This window comes from Sphaerodactylus townsendi, linkage group LG13 (genome assembly GCF_021028975.2).
Source record: "Sphaerodactylus townsendi isolate TG3544 linkage group LG13, MPM_Stown_v2.3, whole genome shotgun sequence".
NCBI classification, from domain to species: domain Eukaryota; kingdom Metazoa; phylum Chordata; class Lepidosauria; order Squamata; family Sphaerodactylidae; genus Sphaerodactylus; species Sphaerodactylus townsendi.
The window spans coordinates 20,326,020-20,348,220 of record NC_059437.1 but is presented as its reverse complement, the minus strand read 5'-3'; the positions used below and the strand labels follow the sequence as shown (position 1 = coordinate 20,348,220).

Sequence of the window (22,201 nt, the reverse complement as noted above, 5' to 3'; positions counted from 1 at the left end):
GGTGAACCAGGTTTGTTTCCCCTGTCCTACACATGCATATTGCCTGCTGGGTGATCTTGGACTAGTCACAAGTCTCTCGAAACTCTCTCAGCCCCACCTACCTTACAAGGTATCTGCTGTGAGGAGAGGGAGGGCAGGAGTTTTTAAGGTGCTTTGAGACTCCTTACGGTTGAGAAAAGTGGGAGATAAATCCAAACACCCCCCTCCTCCTCCTCCTCCTCTTCCTGTTCAATTGGCCATAGCTCATGAGCATCTTTCCTGCCCCCCAGGTGCACAGTTTTTTTTAAATTAAAGACTTACATTATTTGTCTTCATTATCCTTACAAGAGTTTGTTTTCCTTGCTATGGTCAGTATTTGGTTCCATCAGTTAATATGAAAAACAGTTCTGATGAAATATTTGTCCTTTATCTAACTGGGATAAAATATGTGGGAATTCAGACTCGGATCTGTAATAAGGCCAACAGAGACTGGTGGAAGCATAGTTTGGGGGTTAGCTACCTCCAGCCCTCCTCATCACACAACCACCATTTATCAGTTTTCTGCCTGCCACTGCCATCACCTTGACAGCTGCCACCACCTTCACTACCACCTGCTCATAGGGGTCAGAGCAGTTAATCCTCTTTGCTTCTTCACTTCTCCAGCCCTCTTTAAAAATAATGTGGCAAGCCACACAAGTTCTTCCATGAGATTTAGCCATTATTTGAGTTGCCTAAGCAACCACAGAGTTGCCAGGGCAACTGAAAGGATGGCCGAGCACTCACAAGAGGAAGTCTCACACACTATCCAAAATGTCACGTCACCTGGCTACAGAGTCAGATGTCTTCTTGGGATATTTCTTTTCAAATATCTAATGCTACCTATAAAGAACAAACCTTTTCATATACAGAACTTGAGAAAATGGCTCCCTTTGGATTAAAGGAAGGGGTTGAATAGACATGTGCAATTTTTTCCAACACAACAAAGGAGGTATGCATTTTATAAATCTGGTCAGGTGGGGTGGGAGGTGAAAAGCATTCATTTGAAGTGACTGGTTTTTGTGCACTTTGTAAATTTTATCTGTGGAACTGTGGTTACAAGAAACATATGAACCACAAGGAGCATGGCACTTAACTTTTCCGTCAAAGTCTTCAGATAGTTTTTTTTTGCAAATGCCAAGCTATACTACCTTTGATGTTCAAAGATTTCCTTACATGTTTGTTATAAAAAATGATTCCTTTGAATAATGTTTGCTTTTTGACTCACTGAGTGCGCATATGTTTTCAATCTCCTGATTCTCCATGCCAAACTGATTTGACAGCTTTGCCCCTTAGATAGATATGTGCTCTTAGAAAGAGATAGAGGCTGAAAAGATCTGCAGTTGTGAGGGATTTTTTTATTTTTGGGGGTGGGGGGAGAGTTGGTGGGAGATAGCTGTTTGGTTGAATTTTTTTTCTTAAATATATTCTCCCTCCATACAAAAATATCATACCATGATTATATCACAAAGACATAGAATGAGGTGAATATATCAGTGAAATCACAGTTGGGAAGGGGGGGCAGGTTAACAGAGGAATGACAAATTTAAAACAAAAACTAAAAATTCGAAGGAAGAACAGACATCTCCTTAACCCTTCATAGATTCAAGGTAAGCAAGAACATAGACTCTGGATTGAAACTGTATCAGTCCTTCTGCAAGAAGAGAGAAGAGACAAATGGCAGAGGATGATACATAGAATCCCACTGTGGTCAGGAAAAATATATATCTATGCAGCAAGGGACTAGATGATCTCCTATGTAATGAAGATGGTACAGAGAGGCAAACAGTATCACTTTCCACTAGAGATGAACTTTTCTCTATTTCAGAAATTATGTGTTGATAGACTTCTTGCAAAATGTATTTATGTCTTACCCGATGAAGAATTTTCACATTCACTTTGTGTTTTGATTGACTGATTTACTGCATTTTTATGCCATTTGTTGCGGGTGACTGGGACAACACAAGATCCCTCCTCTTTGTTCTTGTCTTCCTTCACTGTGAAATCCAGCATCCACCAAACCAAATGGGGCTGTGGACATACCCTACATAGACTTACATGCCATCCAAATGATCAATTATACCTAAAGAGCCAGCAGTCTGACATTCAGCTGCCTGGTATCTCAAGCCTAGGCATTGCTCAGAAGGAGCTATTTGTTCCTCATGGACTTAGCCACATGCCCATAGGGCTTCTGGGTAGAGGGAGTACCCTGGGGATGGAACAGGCTTTTTCTTCTGACAGAGGCAAGCATTACTTATCTGGTTCAGTTACTAACAGTTTCAAAGAGTAGCAGTGTTGTTCTGTAGTAGAAGAGGAATTACAGATTTAAAACCAGAACTACAAAACTAAAGGAAGAACAGATATCTCCTTAACCCTTCATAGGCTCATTCCACACATGCAGAATAATGCACTTTCAAACTGCTTTCAGTGCTCTTTGAAGCTGTGCGGAACAGAAAAATCCACTTGCAAACAGTTGTGAAAGTGGTTTGAAAATGCATTATTTTGCGTGTGTGGAAGGGGCCACAGATTCAAGTACAGTAGCAATTTAAAAGTCAACAAGATTTTCAGGGTATGATCTTTCAAGAACTTTGGCTCTGGAACGTCTAAGACTCAGGTAATACTGGGCTTGAATCTATTAATTTTAAATGGTCTCAAGCCTCTTTGTGAAATGATGTTTAACCTCTTCCAAGGGAGTAAATAAATTTGTAAATTACACTGACCTCTTGACGTGTGTCTGGTTATAGGGTGGACCAGGTGTTTTCCAAAAACTCAACCAAGGAGGTAGAGGAGGGGCTGAAAACTCTGGTTCACATTTGATAGCTGGTATAATCAGTAAATCAGCTGTTGAAAGTTTCCTCATGATTTCCTCAAGTTTCCACAATTGGCACACCAGTGAATAAACATTCTGTGCTATTTACACATAATTCTAAATCCTCATCCTTCACAGAATCATTGGCTCATTCCGCACATGCAAAATAATGCACTTTCAAGCTGCTTTCACAACTGTTTTTGCCATTCCGCACAGCTTCAAAGAGCCCTGAAAGCAGCTTGAAAGTGCATTATTCTGCGTGTGCGGAATGAGCCATTGACTACTCTCTCATAAAATTGATTTCAAGATCCACCTGTCATTATGCACTCTAAAAATTAATAATATTAGTTTATGATTATCTTCTGCTTTGTTGACCTAACTTTATACTGATACAACATAAATCAAAATATACCTCTTGAATTCATTTTCCAGGTGCATTTTTAAAAGATTCTGATGACAGTTGATTCTGCTTAGAGAAGATTCATAATTTTTATACCATTTCAAACAACCTTGGAAGGGTTAGCTGTATTTTCACATAATATTAATTGTAAAAATAACTGTGAAACTAAAGATGGAAGAAGAAAATACTAACACTGTAATTTCCTTGCTGTGAGCCAGCATTTTCCAAAGGCATCCAATATGAAATTGTGCTTTTCTGGGCTCCTGGGGATTCTTGTATAATCAAATTGTCTTGTAAAATGTTAATATGACAATCTTGTCAGTTCATTTACATGGCAGGCAGCATGTGTAATGTGGGCAGGCTGTACAGAAGCATTAGATAGACCCAGTTATGTTCCTTCGTGCATATTTTGTTTCAGCAAGTTTTCATTCCCTGGAATTCAGATTGAGAACTTCATTAAAAAAGATTCTACCCATCCATTTTTAAAGCAAGTATTGTAGTATTGCCATTAAATTTTACTAAATGCAAAATTCTGTGAAAATTTGACACAATTAATGTGCTATAAATGATAAGTACATCACATATTTGAATAACAAAGGTAGTACATATACCGGTACATATGGAACATACAGGCCAGGGCACCCAAACCCCACCTGCTTCTACCTCATAGGCCCCATCCAGACATACAGAATAATGCACTTTCAACCACTTTCACAATTGTTTGCCACAGGCGAATTCCGCATGGGCAAAAAACAGTAGTGTGAAAGCAGATGAAAATGGTGTAAAATGGTTTAAAACAGCATGAAAGGGTTTAAACCGTTTTCACACCATTTTCACACCACTGTTTTTGCCCATGCAGAACCTGCCTAAAATCCAGCTGCAAAGTGGATTGAAAGTGGATTGAAAGTGTATTATTCTGCTTGGGTGGAAGGGGTCTTACTTAACTTTGAGGCTAAAACAGTGTTTTCCCACCCTGGCTCCAATACCCCTGGAAAATCCCCTCCTCTGGCCGTGAGTTAAATTAACTTTTAAAAAACTGTCTGATTCTTTCTGTACTTGGGCAAATAGCTATTTAAAGAGACAATATTTTACTGGAGAAAAGTCAGGCGGGAGCCTGGCATCAAGGAACTGCAGGAGGATGGAAGGGGGATGAGAGCCTTTTCTTCTCTTAAGGGGTCCGGTTATCGCTGTCGCTCGGTGCGGCCTTGGAGATAGGAAATGCATCCCTTTACCAAGTGTGGAACTGTTGTTTTGCCTTTGCTTTGTAGAGTAGGCCCAGCACGGCTAAGGAAATTTGATGGTGCCAAGGGGGATATATGCTAGGGGTTTACGTGGGCTTTTCAGAAACGTCTTTGCTAATGCTGTCTTTCAGGTTCCAAATAAAGATTACTGAGCAAAACTACAGTTTGTCTTATTTTCAGACCTGGGGTGTGACAAGAAATCACACAAAGAAAGGACTGAACTTGCAACTCCCTATGGCTGCTTATAATCCCCATCACTGATTATTAATATTCATGACTACATAGAGATATTAACGGGCCTAAGAGTTTTGGGTTCCTCCTCTGCTCTCCCTCAACAGTATCAAGAGATCATGTTGTTTATTTGAATACTTAGAATATGAACAAAATTAATACATTATATAGTTTAGTGTGTTATGTTTAATGCAGATAAGTTCATCAAGTTTGTGAGTGCCCATTCACTAGGTAGGCAAATTGGCTTCTTTGACTCTATAAATTGGTGTCCTGAAAATCAAAGGTGGAAGCTGGATGGGCACAGTCTTATTTGTCTACCAAATTTATAATATGAACCAATATTAGTGGACAAATGAACCGATCAGACTTTTATTTTTTACTATACGCTTTGCCCTCTTCTCTGTACCTCTGGGAAATGTTCAGAAGTCCATTTCATATTCTATTGTAATCCAGGGTCCCAGAATCAGGAGTCATTCTAGAGACCAAGTTTTATTACTGATTCAGGAGGATCTGGATAGGCAAATAGATAGAAACATCTCTGGCAGACTTTGCATTCCTTTCTTTGTTCTGAATAAAGTCATACTTTATTTCAGAGGACTCATTGCTGTGTAATATGGGCATCTTACACCCGGTTTACCTGGTTTCATTTTAAGTCTGTCTCTTTGTTACTAACTGCATGGCACACACGTTTCTGAGACAAAAAATGGCAAATGTATAGGATTGTTAAACCTCCAGGTGGAGGCTGAAATCTTCCTGGGATTACAACTGATCTCCAGATGACAGGCATCAGTCTATCTGGAGAAAATGGCCACTTTGGAAGGTGAATCGTGGCATTATATGGTACACATTGGAGAAACACTCAAAAGAAGCAATAAACTTGAAGAAGACTAGTAAAAAGTTCAAGGAGAGGACCTTACGTTGCATACACATACCTTAGTATTGCCATGGAGAAACAACATGGTGAGCTCCATTTTATGGCAGAAGACTCCTCTCCACTGCTTTCAATATAAATTGAAGGCTGAAGAAGAAAAATCATTGCTTTACCTTTGTGACTTAATAAGCAATTCTTTTTTTAACTGGTGGGACTAAACTTTTTTTAAAAAACTGCTGTTGCACCATTTAGGTTTGCCACATATGGTTTCTTTCCCCATAATTGCAGTAGTCTTGCTAGTATGTAGGGTGACACTGAATGTTCAGTGACATTGACATAAATATAATGGGGCTTTTTCAAGTGTATGACCTAACAACAGAGTCTGCCAAAACCACAATCTCTAGAGACTTTGTCAAACAGGCCTTTTAATTTGGGGCCAACCTCGACGGGAAAAGAGAAGTAGTGTTCCCCCAAAAGCTAGAACAATTAACCTTTCCTAACCAGTTGTGAGTGTGATACTTTCCTAAACTATCCAACATGGTTCAACAGCAGCAACTCCTATAAACAATTTTGCTCCTTTGATGTGGAAGAAGCTGTGGCCCAGTTGAATCTGTTTCGTATCTATATCCTTTTCAACCAAAAAAAACCCCTAAGTAACTTCATCCACCACACGATGGTTCATCTTTGTTTTAGAATGTTTCGCTAGGTCCTAGTTCCTACCTAACAGACCTAGGTGGGCACTAAGACTCAAGTGGAGCATTCTAAAACAAATATGGTCCAGCATGTGACAGATGAAGTCATAATTCTACTTAGTTCGTTTGGTAGAAAAGGGTATAGAGGGTCCCAAGTTACCTTCTAGCATCTCCACTTAAGAAACTTTTTTCTGGAGTGACAGAGAGTGTTTTTTTTACACAGAGAACCATATTCTGACCTTAGCAGGGTAAAGGATGTATTGAAGGGAATCTCCACCAGCTGCTAAAGGTGTAACCCAGCACACATATAGTTATTAAAAGTGGCAAAGGAGATGAAGGCGGCTCAGTTGGCAGCCGAGAGGAGGGGCCGAGAGGAGAATCTTTTAGACTGTGTATGTCACGGAGAAGGAATTCTGACAATGGATATTCCACAGAGTAATTACAAAGGTCCAAATTGAGATTTAAATGCTTTATATAATTTTGTTTTAAAATACACACACACAGTAAGACACAAGGGGACACTTTATACATTCAAGTTCCTGAGATATAGAAAGGTGTTAAAAATATAGATTGGAGATAGAGAGGAAGGGTTTTTGTTAGGGGGTGGGGTAATACGTTACCTCCTAATGATTCTTAGAAGAGTAAGAAGTAGAGGCAGGGAATCCGCGCCAGCACAGAGACCCAGTGAAGAGGCGATATTGTGTCTCAGATCCAGCATGACCAAAGAGAGGAACATGTGGCCAAAGAGCAATATGTTGCAGAGTAAACTGAACTTTATAAGATTGGGTCATTCCTTGATGGAAAGGAACCAATTATATCTGTGCTGGTGTATGGGGGTGCTGAGGTGAATTGAGTCATTTCGTCTACCCTTTAAGCCGACAATGGGGCCAAAATTGCTTTGTTAAGCTAAGCGAGGGAAATGCTGAGAAAGACTTCCATGCAGATTAACTCTTGGAGTTACTGCCCAGGATATTTCCAGATTTAGCTGAGACATTTTAGATCAGGATAAGGTGGAGTGGTTTTAGGAGGAGTCATGACAAAGGGAGAAGTAAAAGGAACAACTCTTTGTTGCTAGAAGAGATAGTGAAATTCAGCAACTGATGCTAATAGTGGCTTTCCACTTATTCTTTGTCTTTAACAGTATCTTTGCAAGGTGTGGTAATCAAGCATTCTCAAGTGACTCGATATGGGGACCTCCAGGTTATGCTGGAGGGTAACTGTTATCTTAGCTTTTGTAAAGCAGACCTGTGACCCAACTTTGGACATGCTGCTACCTACACCCATAGGAGTGCTTTTGGCAACTGGCTTTTTTTGCCAATATGATTTTAAAGCAAGAAATATATAAATAATATTCTGGGGGTCCTTTGGGTCGTTACAAACCCTAGAAATATTTGGGGTGGTACCATGGGTTCATAATAGATCATCTATTTTGCATGCAGAAGTCTCCAGGTTCCATCCCTAATATGTAGTAGAGGATGGAAAAGACTTCTGCTGGACTTTAGAGCTGTGGTGGCAAACCTATAGCGGTCCAGATGTTCATGGACTACAATTCCCATCAGCCCCTGCCAGCATGGCCAATTGGCCATGCTGACTGGGGATTGATGAAATTATGATCCAATTCTGAACTGCCATGGGGCTCTACCTGCTCAAGAGGGAAGCCTCTGCCTGACTGCATATAATACTGACCTTTGTTGGGATAAGAGCTCCTGGTAGTTGGAGATTATCTCTTAAGTAAACGTTAGTTAGCTTGAGGCTTGCAGTTGGCTAAGAACACAGCCAGAAGCCTTACATAGGTATTAATGGCGATGCGTGTCGCGTTGATGGATCCCCAATGTGACAAGCTTACACAAAAGAAAGTCCAGTCCAGTTATAGTTTCTTATCTAATAAAAAGAGTATTTATTAGTGAACTCCATTCTGGATAGAAAGGTAGGTAGATAGAGTCACTATGCTATCTTAATCTAGCTGGATGGAGATGGATGCCAGGAGCATCCACCCTCTCTCTAGGCATGGTAGGAGGAAGAAGTGGCGAGAAGGAATTAGAAGGCGGAACCCGGAAGGAAGTCCCTAAAGGAGGTATCAGTCCTAACATCAAGGGATAGGAACCAGCATGATGGGAAGTGAGGTGTCAAATCCCCTAGGTCCTATCCTAGCCACTAGCTCTCTGGTAAAACCCCTCTGTAGGTTGAGGCAGGAAACAAGCGTATTAACAAGAGTCCTTCACTTCCAACACCCCTCTCGATGTTTCTTGACTCCAGGTAGTCAGGCTTATCTTGCTTCTAAACTTCTCCAAAAGCAGGCTTCGTTAGGGAGTTTGAGTGAAAAGGTCTACAAGCATCTCTCAGTGGTGTGACAGTATTAGATCAGTTGAATAGGGCCATTCTTTTGCAGTCTTCTCTTATGTGGTACTTCACATAAACAATGTGCTTGGTGCGCTTCTTCACATCTTCTTGTTTAGATGGTTTAATGCAACTTTGGTTATCTTCATACACTGGTATGGGAAATTGGTGGTAGTCTATGCCTAGATCCTTTAGGAGTTGGCATAACCACTGTAACTTCGTGACAAGCGTGAGCAGCAGACACATATTCTGCTTCTGTATGGTAGATGCTTTTAACTGTTATGTCTTGTTTGGTACTAGACCAACTAATGGGACCATTGCCAAAAGAAAATGAAGTTGCCCATTGGTAGATGCTCTGTCAGTTGAGTCTCCGGCCCAATCTGCATCAACATAAGCTATTAGTGCTAGCATCTTTGGTAGCTGGCAGTTTCAGTTTAAGATGTCGCGGTTCCTTTCAGATATCTAAGCCTCTTCAGTGCATTCCAGTCCTTGGCTGTTGGTTTGAAACAGTCTTTCTGCACAATAGAACCAACTGCTATTGCTATCATCCCTGGTCACAGTCCATGTAATAGCATGTATAGAAATTTTCCACAAAAGCTTCCTCTATATTGAGGGTGTTATGAGAGAGTAATTCAGTGGGATCATCTTGTTTTGATATAATTGACTTGAAACATATAGGTATGGGAGCTGGATATGCTTCGGTGTAGATCCAGGAAGTTGATTAGGTCTGTAATCTTCTGTTGTTGATTCAAAGGAAACTCCCATCTTTTCTCTCTCTCTATTTGAATTCCTAAGTAGTGTTACCCAACTTTTCCTAGTTGCTTAATTTCAGAGTCGTTTGTTCAGATATTGTATTAATCCTTTGTAGTCATCTTGGTCATCATAGAGGCTAAAAGCAATTCTTTATTAAAACAAAAATATAGAGTCCATTTTTCCTTTTCTGTTCCTGACATAAAGGCATTGGTCAGCCTATACTTTGTTGAAAGTCTGCTTGAGAGTAGCCGCGTTGTTCAAAAAAATGTGGATTTGATCTTTATCTGTTGAACTTGCAGCTTCTTGCTAGCTGCAATGCTGAGTGAAAGTTCTTATGGTGGTGAAAGTTGACAGTTGAATCAAAAAAATTTCATCCAAGAGTCTTTCCATTGGTTTAGCCGGTTCATCTAGCGGTCTTGCGAGATTAGGAAAGTCCCCAGTCTTGCAGATGGTACTCCCTTTGTTTGTTAGCGTTCTGATGCGTCTCACCTCATCTCTTGGGATTTCTTCCCCTCTGCAGCTGCTGCTGGTAGTGGTAGAGTACTCTGGTTCAACATCTACATCTGGAATTTCTTCTGGTTCATCAAAGTACATCTTGGTTTGTCATCTAAATCCTAAGCTGTCATCTCTCTGTGCATCGTTGGCAACAGGATACATCAGCCAGTCTTGCGAGGGGCTTGGTCTGGTCATTGTTGTGCCCCACCTCTGGAGACATGGCCATTTTATTTTCCTCAAAGTGCGCAAACAGATCTGCTGATCACTTGATCTCTTATTATTATCAGCGTTCATCAAGCGATAAGCTTTTGATTAGACAAGAATATCCAAGGAAGATTGCTTTCTTGGCTCTTGGTTCTCAAACTTACTCTTTCGTTTTCTTTGCAAACATATACATAAGCTTTGCATCAAAGACTCTTAAGGTTATTGCCATTGATGAAGCCTTAAACCTTGCCAAAGTTCAAAAGGTGTTGAGGCCTGTGGCTCTAGTGTACAACCCTATTGTTGTATGTATGTAGCTGTCATGATTCCTTCTCCCCAGAAGTGCTGAGGAAGGTGTGCATTAATGAGCATGCACCTTACCTTGGTCCAGTAGACTTCGGTCAGCTCTTTCTGAAGTGCCATTTTGAGCTGGGCAATATGGAACCCGTGGTCTGGTGTTGAATTCCTTCAGATTTCATGAAGTCCTGCATCGCTCTGGATGTGTATTCTCCAGCATACCATCGCCATTAGTACTTGAATATTTAGCTGGAACTTGTTCATAGCCATTCTGACTTGCATAGTCCCTTAAACCTGTCCAAAGTCTCAGACCTTTCTTTTCAAAAGAAATGTGGTTACATATCTAGAATAATCATCAATAAATGCTCAGAAAAATATTTAAATTTACCAATCGTTTCAGGAAGTGGCCCCACAAATGTCCAGAGTGCACTAGATCCAGAGGGATTTGCTTCGTTTTCTCTCACTTTCTGTTTAGGATAAGATACGTTCACAGCTTTAGCTTATGTAGACAAGAATCACAAGAAAAGGATTAAGTTTCACAGTTTTCAAAAACAATATCTTTAGTCAAAGCTTCTTTATGCATTTTCAGGAGTTGTATCATTTACTTGCACAGTGGCCTAGGCGTTGATGCCATATGCTCAAAGCAATTTTGTGGTTACCAGGCTTTTTTTGCTAGAAATTGGACTGAAAATCATCATTGCATTTTTTCAAGGTCCAGAATTAAGCTCTGTTCTGCATTCATAGGAACATCAGGCAATTGATTAACGTGGGTACAGTCCATTCATTTGAGATGCAATGAGCACACCAATTTTTCTTCCTTTGTAACATAACATTTTCCATTTTAAAAATTCAATTCAAAATTCTGCTTTTCCATTTCAGCTATTGACAGCAAAAGAATTGAGTCATCTCAGGTGCATAATATGCATTTTTCAATGAGTAAAATTAACAACTTCATTTATCAAAAGGCCAATATACAAAGGGATCTCTGCAGTCCCTAGATATGATCAGAGAACATACATTATCATTTCCCATGTAAATTCTTTGTTCTGGTATTTTTACTCAGGTCACCACAAACAAGTCCTAATCTGTTGAGGGACATTGCATGAGAGCACCACTATCAATTAAACAGTCATTTTTGTCACCTTTTATGTGCACAGTGTAAAAATTTCGATTCTTAAAAGCTTGCTCAGATTGTCCTTGCTTGGGAATCTTTTAGTTGAAGATCCTTGCTCTAGTGGTCGGTGCTGTAACAGCGATCAGCTTTATGATCCAGGCCTTTGGCATTTGTAACAAATGATCTACTTTGTTGGGGTTGAATCCCTGGTTGGGACGCGTGGCCTATAGGTATTTTTTATTGCTGTATTGTGCCAAAATTGCACATCAAAGGAACTTTCCCTGGCTCTGGTGGTCCCGCGTGATCTCTTCCATCAGGGTTTAAGGCCCCCCTTCCTCTAAACCATCTCTGTGGTCATTTGCAATTTCTAAAGGTCTGCCTTGGTTTTTAGAATGGAGCGATGCCTTAAGGCATTGTGTTCCAAAGACTGAGAGAGACTGACTTTTCCCTACATTTTCCAACCATTACATCCTGTGCCAAGAAATATACATTTTGATCCTCTTCTACAGCTTGAGAGAATTTTAAAGCCTTCCCTCTGTTCCCAAATTGGCAACGAGGAGGTGCAAAAGTCTCTGGTAGAGTTAGAATAATGCAGACTGCTCATATCTATATCAGACATTTCCTGGCTTTCATTTTTTTGGAAACAGTGAAACATTGCTGAAGTTTTTTGCAATTGGGTGGATTCATGAGAAAGGCGCGATGCTCTTCTTGGTACCTTAGTAAAAAATATAGTCTGGCGCTTTTAAAACATGGACATTCGACCAGCCTTTTCCCTATTATATAGTCTGGCTAAAGTGTCCACGCATCTCTTTAGCAGAAGTTATATCAATGTATGTGAGAGCGGGTCTGAACTCCACGGTTGAGATGATAAAAGCACAGGCCGCGAGAGTTTGATTTCTTCCAAGCCGCTTTTGCTGCCTCGAGTTTGCATCATTTCCTGGTGGGGTTCCATCCAAAAAAATGTGAATGAGGGTCTTCTGCGATCCAGAAGAAGCTGCCAATCTAAGCTTCATCACTCTGGAAAAGCTTCGAGTCTGGTCCGGTCAAAATCATCAGAGAGGAATTAGATCCATCGAGAAGAGGAAGTCATCTTTGTAGTCAATGAAACAAGTCGTTAAGCCAATTACAAAAAAAGAAAAGTTTGTCAAAAAAATCCCTAGAGACTGCACTCTCCTAAGCCTCTGGGAAAAAACTAGCAGAAACTTAACTCCGTCATGTGCCAAGCTCTTTCCATACAGGTAAAAAACAAGGTTGGGATCTCAATCACCAAAGTAAAAAAGAAAATATATGGGCTAAACAACCATTGGCACAATAACTTGTTGGAATGCCTGGGCCCACATTAACCTGTTGGGATAAGAGCTCCTGGTAGTTGGAGATTATCTCTTAATCGTAGATTAGCCAGAAGCCCGACGCAATTTCGCTAGAACACAGCAGAAGCCTTACACTGCGTTAATGGCGATCAATTATTAGCGTGATGGATCCCCAATGTGCGGCAAGCTCATTTACACAAAAGAAAGTCGGAGGTCAGTTATAGTTTCTTATATCTAACTACAAAGTAAAGAGTGATATTTATTAGTGAACTCCATTCTGGATAGAAAGGTAGGTAGATAGAGTTCACTTTATGCTATCTTAATCTAGCTGGATGGAGATGGATGCCAGGAGCATCCATCCTCTCTCTAGGCATGGTAGGAAGAAGTGGCGAGAAGGGGTCGAGGAAGAAGCCGGAAGGAAGGAAGTCCCTGAGAGTATCAGTCTAACATCAAAGGGATAGAACCAGCATGATAGAGTAAAGGTGTCAAATCCCTAGGTCCCTATCTAGCCACTAGCTCTCTAGTAAAACCCCCTCTGTAGGTTGAGGCAGGAAACAGCGTAACAAAGTCCTTCACTTCCAACAACCTTGATAGATGGTTGGTCTGAGTCAGTATGAGGAAGTGTTATATACTCACCAGATGTGCACTAACAGGAATGCTTCTGAAATACTTGGCAGCTGTCTTTCTATCTAGCTTTTGGAGCTCTGATTTACATGGTTTGTCCTCCAATGGAATAGTTTAGGAATCATCCACTTTTAAATACTTGAATATTGCACAGAGCACTGTCTTGTGAAATATGCTGCAGCTTTGAGTTCCTTCATTTGTGGTCTCTTCCTCCACCCTTACTTCTACAATGTGCTATGATAAAACACTGCAAATTAACAATTTTGGTGTGATCTTATGTGTAATTGAAAATCTTTTGTTTATTTTTAGGTTTTACTAATGCACATATGCACTAATATGCATGGATAAAACACTGCAAATAAGCAACCTTGATGCAGCCATATGCACAGTGACCTTAAAGCTGAGTTTGAGCAGTATTATCGATACCCATGTGCCTAATTTAGAGGGGGGGGAGAGAATTTAGAAGGAAAGGAACATACAGATGAACAGAAGGATCTGTGGGAAACTGTATATGATCCCATTCCAGAATTAATTTTACATATTTTTAGATTAAGCAAAGACAAAAAAACAGCACTATTTGTAGAAATGTTTCATTGGACACAACCCAGTGCTTTCCAATGAGCCAGTTCACACAGTCTTGTAGAATCTACAGAGGCAGCAGAATGAAATAACAGAACGTGAAGGTATAGAACATTCTATTGCACTGAATACAAACAAGGGCAGGATAACAGGATGCTCCCTCTTACAAAAACTACCTGAGGGAGGAGCGGGGGGAAGTTAGTACACTAGAGTGAAAGGTTCTGGCACTGCAGTCCTAACCAGAGTTATACCTTTCTAAGTCGATTGCAGTCAGTTCATTTTTGAGAGTACAATTCTGTTTAGAACTTCACTGTAGTTTTTCTGTGCTGAGCTGGTTTTCTATTTGCAGGGAGGTTTCTTATGGATATCCCCCCTGCAGTCCAAACTAATCTATTGAAAGATCTACTGAAGGATTCCACTGCACTACATCAGCATAAGAACATAAGAAAACCCCTGATAGATCAGACAAGTTGTCCATCTAGTATCACATCCTGTCTTAACACAGTGGCTCAATCATTCAGCAACTCCACTGTACCCCTTTACCGATCTGAAGCTCATTCAATGTGTTGATCAGGTCCCAGCTATCACACTCATCTTTTTGAGCATGTAGAAACCATCACTTTATAACTGCATTAGCATTGCACCAGTGTCTGAAACCACCCCTGTCCCTTTGTGTTTCACACCACTCTTCAGCTTTTGAAGTCAAACTGAACTGGGAATTAGCAGCAATGGAGCTCTTATGGACTGTATTTGATCATGAAGTGACCTTCTATTTGACTGGTCCAATGCTTTTCAGTTCTAGAAAGAAATATCAAAGCAGCATTGCCAATTGAAGATTAACAGATGCATTTGTTCAGATCAGTTGGTTGCCCTGAATGGCCTTGCCCAGTAAGATTATCCCACCTACTAGGGCTGAACGCAATGAGCTTTTAGTTGACTCTGCTGTAGTTAATAGCAGTGATTAACAGTGAAAGAGAAAACCTCCTCGATCAAGGGAAGCAACAATCGTAAAAGACTACTCCTTTTGTGGCAACATGTGGACTTCCTGGAAAGATTTGACTGTCCATTGTTGGAAATGGGATGCTTGACCCATGAGCAGGTCTGCCTGAATTCTACTTTTTTTGACAATCACATTCTTTCAGAGAGATAAGAACTAGAGCAAGTTGTTATTTCCAATCACATAATAAACAAGAGAGTATTTTTTTAAAGTTGCACTGCACTGTTGTGTAAACCCTAAAATGTCTAAAATTCTTTTATGTTCTCCTCAGCTTTCAAATATGTGTGCTGACAGGAAAATATACTAGCAAAAAAACCTGTAAAAGAGACTGACAGCCAACACAATCTGAAATCAGATATAAGTTGTTGTTTTCCTCTCCTTTTGATAGGTCTGAAACTTATAAGCATGTCAAAGGATAAATCTTTTTTTTACTCTCTCTCTCTCTCTCTCTCTCTCTCTCTCTCTCTCTCTCTCTCCCCCACCCCACCCTCAGTTACTTTTTTTAAGGAACAAAAATATTTGGAGGGTATTTCATGCAGGACCTGTTGAAATAATAGCTTTGTGATGTGAATTCAGAACATAAAAGACTTCTATTAGCAATCAACTAGAGACAGGAGATAAACCAATCTTTGCAGTATAGAGTTTTGTTATCAGGCCTATTTGTTTTACTCCCTAAGATTGTTCCAAATCCATAAAATTTACATAAAATTTACATCTGTCACTAGAAAGGTATTCAAAGGGATCTCTTTGGTGATTTTCATCTTAGTTGGATTCACAGTTCGGAATTATACACACTTGCTTGATCTGCAGCCTCCAGATTATAATGGAACAATTGGGAAAGGGGTGGCCTTTCAAACCTGCCAGTATTCAGTCAAAAGGAGTGGGTTTTTAAAATGTAGAATGCTAAACTTTGAAGTGGTTGAACAATATATCCCATCCAATGGAGACTAACAGACCTCTTTCTTACTGTTAAGACGTGGATGCTCGATCTCCTCCTTAGGTGATCTCAGTGTGATTCTGGGACACAAGACTCCAGGGCGGAGTCCCAGAATTATTGCCACTCCCCTCCAGAGTCTTGTAAGCAGTAGCTTTTTCTCCATGTGGCATGAGCACTCACCAGAGTGAGCCAGCTGCCAGAGCCCCAGGCAAGATGGGTGCAAGCAGCCACCATACTTAGCCAGTTAGTAGTACAACAAATGGGGCGATCATGAGTGGCTGTTGTATTGAGCTGGCTGACCAACTCCTAGATGGGTTGTATGTAAAAGATCACCATGGTGAGCTGGCTGCCCAAGTGACATGAGCAGCATCAGGAACTTGCTCTTTTTGTTTCTCCCTCCTCTGACCAGGGAGTTGAGGCTGCAGGAAATCAACTCGCCCACCCCCCAATAACCCAGGGCCCAGGACAACAGCCCTAGTCTCCCATTGGCTAAGACCACCCTGATCACTCCTCTGACTGGATTCAAATTTTATTCAAATTGAGCCACACCCTTGAACTCTAAAACTGTATTCAGTGATCTTCAAAATTCTTAACATAAGTCCACATGGTGCTGCAGCTTGCCAGGGGAGGTTATTCCATTAATAACTGAGTACTCTTAGCTGTTGAGCCCTAACTCTTAATTGTTGAGGTCTGAAAAGGAGCAGTTACCTGGGACTGTCTGCAATGCTGCTTGCCGGGGGCTGACTCCTTCTACCTCCACCAGAGGCTGACTCCTTCTACCTGTTCAGTCCCACCTCCTGGTTGCTATTTCTGTTTTATGATTACATTGTGATTTTAGATTGTTTTGACCCTTACCTTGTGTTAGAAAAGTGGGATAAAAATATTCAAATTAACTAATTGGTAAATAGAAATGCATTTTCATCCTGCTTCCCCCATCGGCTATCCTTCATTTGGTGGGTTGTTTTTTTTTTAAAAAAGAGGTGTATAGGATTTTGAACTGTATGTGAAGCTGGGTCTATTTAATCCTTGATTAGGGCTTGCCTGTCTATTCAGTCCTGGATTAGCCTGGATGACCCAGCATTTGGGATTGCAAATACTTTCTTTCCACCTACACCATCTCTCCATCAAATGTACCCCACAGAAATACAATAACTTACAAAAGAAGTGCTTTCCTTAAATGGTCCAAGTTGACAGGGGTGGCTACCTGATTTGCTACTTTTTTCCACCTAGGTAAAAGGTAAAGGTGGTCCCTTGTGCAAGCACCAGCTCATTTCTGTCCCATGGGGTGAAATCACTGTCAGGCAGACAGTATAGTATCTATGTGATGGAAATGCATTTCTGAATCAATGTAACCCAATGCTGCTGAAAAGATCTACATAACCCTCACCATTTGGGGCATTCTTCCCTTGATCCTTACTTTATGGCTTCCCATGCTTTGTAGATAACTAGGCTTCCCCAGGCCCTCTGGTCCCATCAGAAAAATAATTGCATCCATTATCTCATGAGGCAGGAAGTCAGGTGATTCTCTCTTACTATCTGCTGCTGACCACAGCTCGAGGGACTGTTTTCTGTCTTTCACAACTTCTTGGGAAAATGGGAGGGGGGATTTACAGAGGGGAATAAAGAGGATGGCAAAGGCCAGGTTTGTTAGAACTGACTTTGCCAAGCTTGGGTGCTCTGTTACCTCAGCAATAAACACTACTGATCAATACCTCAGAGTCTGTTGGCTTGGAGTTCTGAGACCTAACAATCACATCACAGACTTTGTTTATGGAGTAGTTTGGCACAAAGGTGTGAGGGGAATGGTGCCTGGGGCAAAATGGCACTTGGGCCCCACCCCCCATTGCCCCCCATGGCACCACACACACCCCTGCAGCCCCCCACCAACTTACCTTGGTAAGAGCAGCAGTGGCGTAGGAGGTTAAGTGCTCGTGTATCTAATCTGGAGAAACCGGGTTTGATTCCCTGCTCTGCTGCCTGAGTTGTGGAGGCTGATCTGGGGAATTCAGATTAGCCTGTGCACTCCCACACACACCAGCTGGGTGACCTTGGGCTAGTCACAGCTTCTCGGAGCTCTCTCAGCCCCACCCACCTCACAGGGTGTTTGTTGTGAGGGGGGAAGGGCAAGGAGAGTATAAGCCCCTTTGAGTCTCTTACAGGAGAGAAAGGGGGGATATAAATCCAAACTCTTCTTCTTCGGCTGGCTGCAAAAAGTAGCCAGCAGAAAAAGAGCAGCTGGCTGCTCTTTGCAGCCAGCTGAAAAGCTTCTGCCGTGCTTGGCGGGGTGGGGCAAGGGGGAAGGTGGATGGGTATGGGGGTGGAAAATTTTGCGCCCCCACATGACTCACTGTGGGGCACCCGGGGCATTTGTTCTCAGATACACCCATTATAGCTATACCACTGGTTTGACATTACCTTCCCCAGTCATCTTCCCCAGCCAGCAAACTGGCTACTCACTTTACTGATTTTGGGAGGATGGAAGGCTGAGTCAACCCTGAACCTGACTTATGTTGGGATAGAACTCAGATCATGAGAAGAGCTCGGACTGCAGCACTGCAGCATACCACTTTGCACCACAGAGCCCCTTTCTTCCAACTACAGTTGTAAAATGTCCAGAAATTTTGAAGCCACCAGGGGCCAGGTAATATCTATGTGATAATTACTGTCCTATCAAACCAAAACTAATTTTACTGCTTTAGCAATGTAAAATGCATCATTTATAATTTACTTAGCATATAAAACTAGGATATTTGCCAGATTTGTGGCATTTAAAAATTATGAATGCTTTGGTTTTCTTCAAGAAAAACTGCAAATATATTGTATACTGAAGATGAAACTGCAATCTGACTCTGCTACCTTAGCACATATATATTACTTCCAGCTAGATGCTGTTTTCTTCATTCTGTAGCTACTGGTTAGAGAGAGCTCAGTTCTCAATTAAACTTTCAAAGGCCGTTTCCGCATGGGCCAAAAACCTTGGCTGCACTGGAAGCGGTAAAGCGCCGGGCCTCAGGCTGCAAGTTTACACAGGTGGCACTGCTGACACGCAGCAGTGCATCCCTGGATGCACTTCCCCTTCCCCTCAGGGGGAAGTCAGGCTGTCCTAAAACAACCCTTTAAAGGGGTTGTTTTGAGGGAACTAGCGTCTTCAGTGACCGGATACCCGGCGGTCTTGGTGCGAACAGCACCGCTGGGAACACGCTGTTTCCCCTTCCCTCTCCCACTTACCTCTCGCTGTCATCATCCTGCTGGCCTCCTAAGTCCCTCCCTTGCTGTCCTCTGACCCCTGGAGGTTGGAGGGCAGCGTGGGCGGGGCTTAGGAGGAGCCAACAGGACGCATGTTGCTTGACCAGGTAAGATGGGAGAGAGAAGAAGAGGCGACTCGTGCAGAGCCACCTTTCCTGCTTGGCGAGCCTCTGCTGTAGGGCGGCTCGCCTTTAGACGTCTTGAGCGGCCTTCCACCCGCCGGCAGAATTCTTGCACGGCGTGAAAGGGGCACATAGAAGTGACCCATCGCGGAAACGCTTATTGAGGATTTTTTTCCTTCAAGGCTTTGATGCAATTTCTGCCGCATCTCCTTTTGATCTTTTTTTAAAGACCAATGAGGCAGGGCAATCAAGTACTTGTTACCCAGTGTGTGGGTATATGTATTACAATGATTTGGCAAGGGAGAGATTAAAAAATCAACTAGAAGGGAAGGAAAGATCAAAAATGTCCACAAAAGGCAACAAAAGTCCTACATGCTCCTCTCATGAATATTAAATATCCTTCTAGGTGCTGTCCCGTTTTATATGCCAATAAAGGCTTGTGTTGTGTTGTTGTTCCTTCTAGGTGCAGAAATGTACCATGGGTTTAAGAACTACATGTGCATAGTTTACGTTATTAATACAGACATTGACCAGACATGCAGTTTAAAATAATGAAATTGAAAACCACAAAAGATCTGAATAAGACCTTTACTCTGTATATAAATTGTCCACAGTACAAACTTAGCATAACAGAGAAAATCTTTTAAAAAAGAGAAAAGCAATTTATTTTGTAGAATATTTATATCCCTTCGGCATTTCTGTTTAGATACTTGGTGGAGTTTTCATAATTTCATAATTTATGTAGAGACCTGTGGCATTTTGTCAGATAAGAGCTTTTTGACCCATTCAGATTCAGACCTATCTAGAAATAAATCTGAAAGTGGACAAATGGGTTTAAGTCAAGCAGCTTCATAAAGCGTTATATATGTCTACAGCATGCCTATCATGACTTTAAGAGCATTTCACTAATTCTAAAAGAGCAAATATTTCATACAAGTTTTTTTTTTCAAAAACACACTCCCAGAATTCCAATTTTTTCAAGGGGAAAAAAGGGGGGGAAGCCTTGAAAAAAAGGGGGTGGAAATGCTTTTCTTCAACATTTTCAGTTTTTCATCCTCAGACCTTCACATCTCTCGTTTCAACTTTGCTCATTTTGCTTCAGTGTTGAACTCCCAAAGCCAGTGATGACTATTCCCTTGAACTAGTAATTAGATTTACTTGTTCTTGAACGTATAACTTCTTCACATAAGTCAGCACAATAGATGCCACAGGAAGCCAGACTAATGCCACAAACTGGGAAGACACAAAAGATGCCCGTACACTCTATCATTTTGTGTATTGTATTTGTACACTACTGCTCCTCAGAGTAGGCCATACTGAACTCAATAAACCAATGTTCTGACAGTAAATGGCAATTGGATGTGCCAATATGTTAATGTACACTGTAATGCAATTGACTTTAATTAATGCATCACCTTTCCATATTTATCTCGGGGCATACATAATAGGGATTCTTGAACACCTGCCAGTTGGGCTGATGCCCTGTTTGCTCATTGCAAACAGGGAGCTGATTTTTTGATGATTGTTTTAACTGTTTGTTGACCTGTTTGGGGCTGTTCAGTTGTCTGCTTCACTGTATTCTGTCCTAACCATGCAGTGCAGCACAGTCAGGTTTTTATATGCATACACTTTCTCACACAGTCCCATTACTACCTCCTCCATCCTTACTGTGTGACTGCTCTGCTTAGTAGGCAGCTGTTTAAATGGAAAAATCTGTCGCAATCATAAACCAGTCAGTCATAGCTAAATGTTGTGTTGCACTAAAATTCTACTCTTTGGTGTTCGTTTAAGTAGTCCCTCGCTATGCTAATGATTGCTGATCGATTTGAGTGAGCAGCGTCTCTGCTCATGCAGTTCTGCAATATACCCAACACAAACCGTTTCAGCAGCCATCCACATCTGTCTGACAAATATCAAACCAGCCAGGTGATTCATTCATGTCTGCTCAACACCTTCGAACAGAAGAACACACTGATGATGAAATTCACAGCATCCCTAATACATAATCCAAGCAAGCCAATATGTTGTGAGTGTGCAGTAGCTATGACTACATGCTGATTGCAGCCATTACAAAGATGGAAAAGTACTTTGAATTCTGTCAATTTGGAATTGCAAGTAAATTGTCAATGTGAACATAGGAGATGCTCAACTCAACAGAAAATAGGCTTTGTGAATAAGGTAAGTTTGATTTTTGAACACTGAATCATCCCTGCTTAGTGTATTGCATTAAGTCATATATTCATGCTTAAAGAGACAAGAATGCTTGGTATAAAGGAGAACTGGACCTCCTATAGAGAATGGGGCACTATAAAACAACATACAGAGAACACAGGGGTAGTATTTCAAAAGATAAGTGAATGGATTATCTTTGTGGAGCTCCTCTGAACAAGAATATTCCAATAGGCCTTGTGGTGGAATGGCCCCACAGAACCCTAAGCTGTGTTCCATTTTGGCCCTCCAAGGTGTCCCAGCACCCAGCAATTTTCGAGTCTCTACCCAGCAACACATCACTTTCCCAATTTCACCTGGCTTTTGGATGAATTTATCTTGCTGTTGTCCTTCAGTGCATTGCTTCCAGCTGGTCATTTTTGGACTTACCTGGCAAGAGGCCCAACATGCCTAGCTTCTCTTCCATTTTGCGGATTAAAGGCACCATTTAGTGCCCTCATCTCTGGCTAGCCATTGACTAGTTATGATGAGAATAGCTTGCTGCATTTGCATGCTTCTTGGAAAATAGTAATCTAACCACTAACCACCTACCTTCTCTTAATTAACAGGGTCATCCTCCACCTGTCCATCTCCCCGCTCATGTCATCTAACAGGATGGCCAAGGCTATTTCAGCCCCATAACCAGGGTTTAAACCAAATTGGAATGGATCTAAACAATCCACATCATTCAGTAATCTCTGAAGTTGTCCAGCCACCACTGG

General features: G+C 41.4%; 1 long non-coding RNA gene across 1 annotated transcript in view; it reads left to right on the top strand.

Moving 5' to 3' along the window:
- Positions 1-806: 806 nt before the first annotated feature.
- LOC125442975 overlaps positions 807-22,201 on the top strand; it is a 30,873-nt gene continuing 9,478 nt past the window's right edge. Inside the window, exon 1 of the long non-coding RNA XR_007246054.1 lies at positions 807-967. This is a non-coding gene — a long non-coding RNA (uncharacterized LOC125442975). The remainder of the gene's footprint in view (positions 968-22,201) is intronic.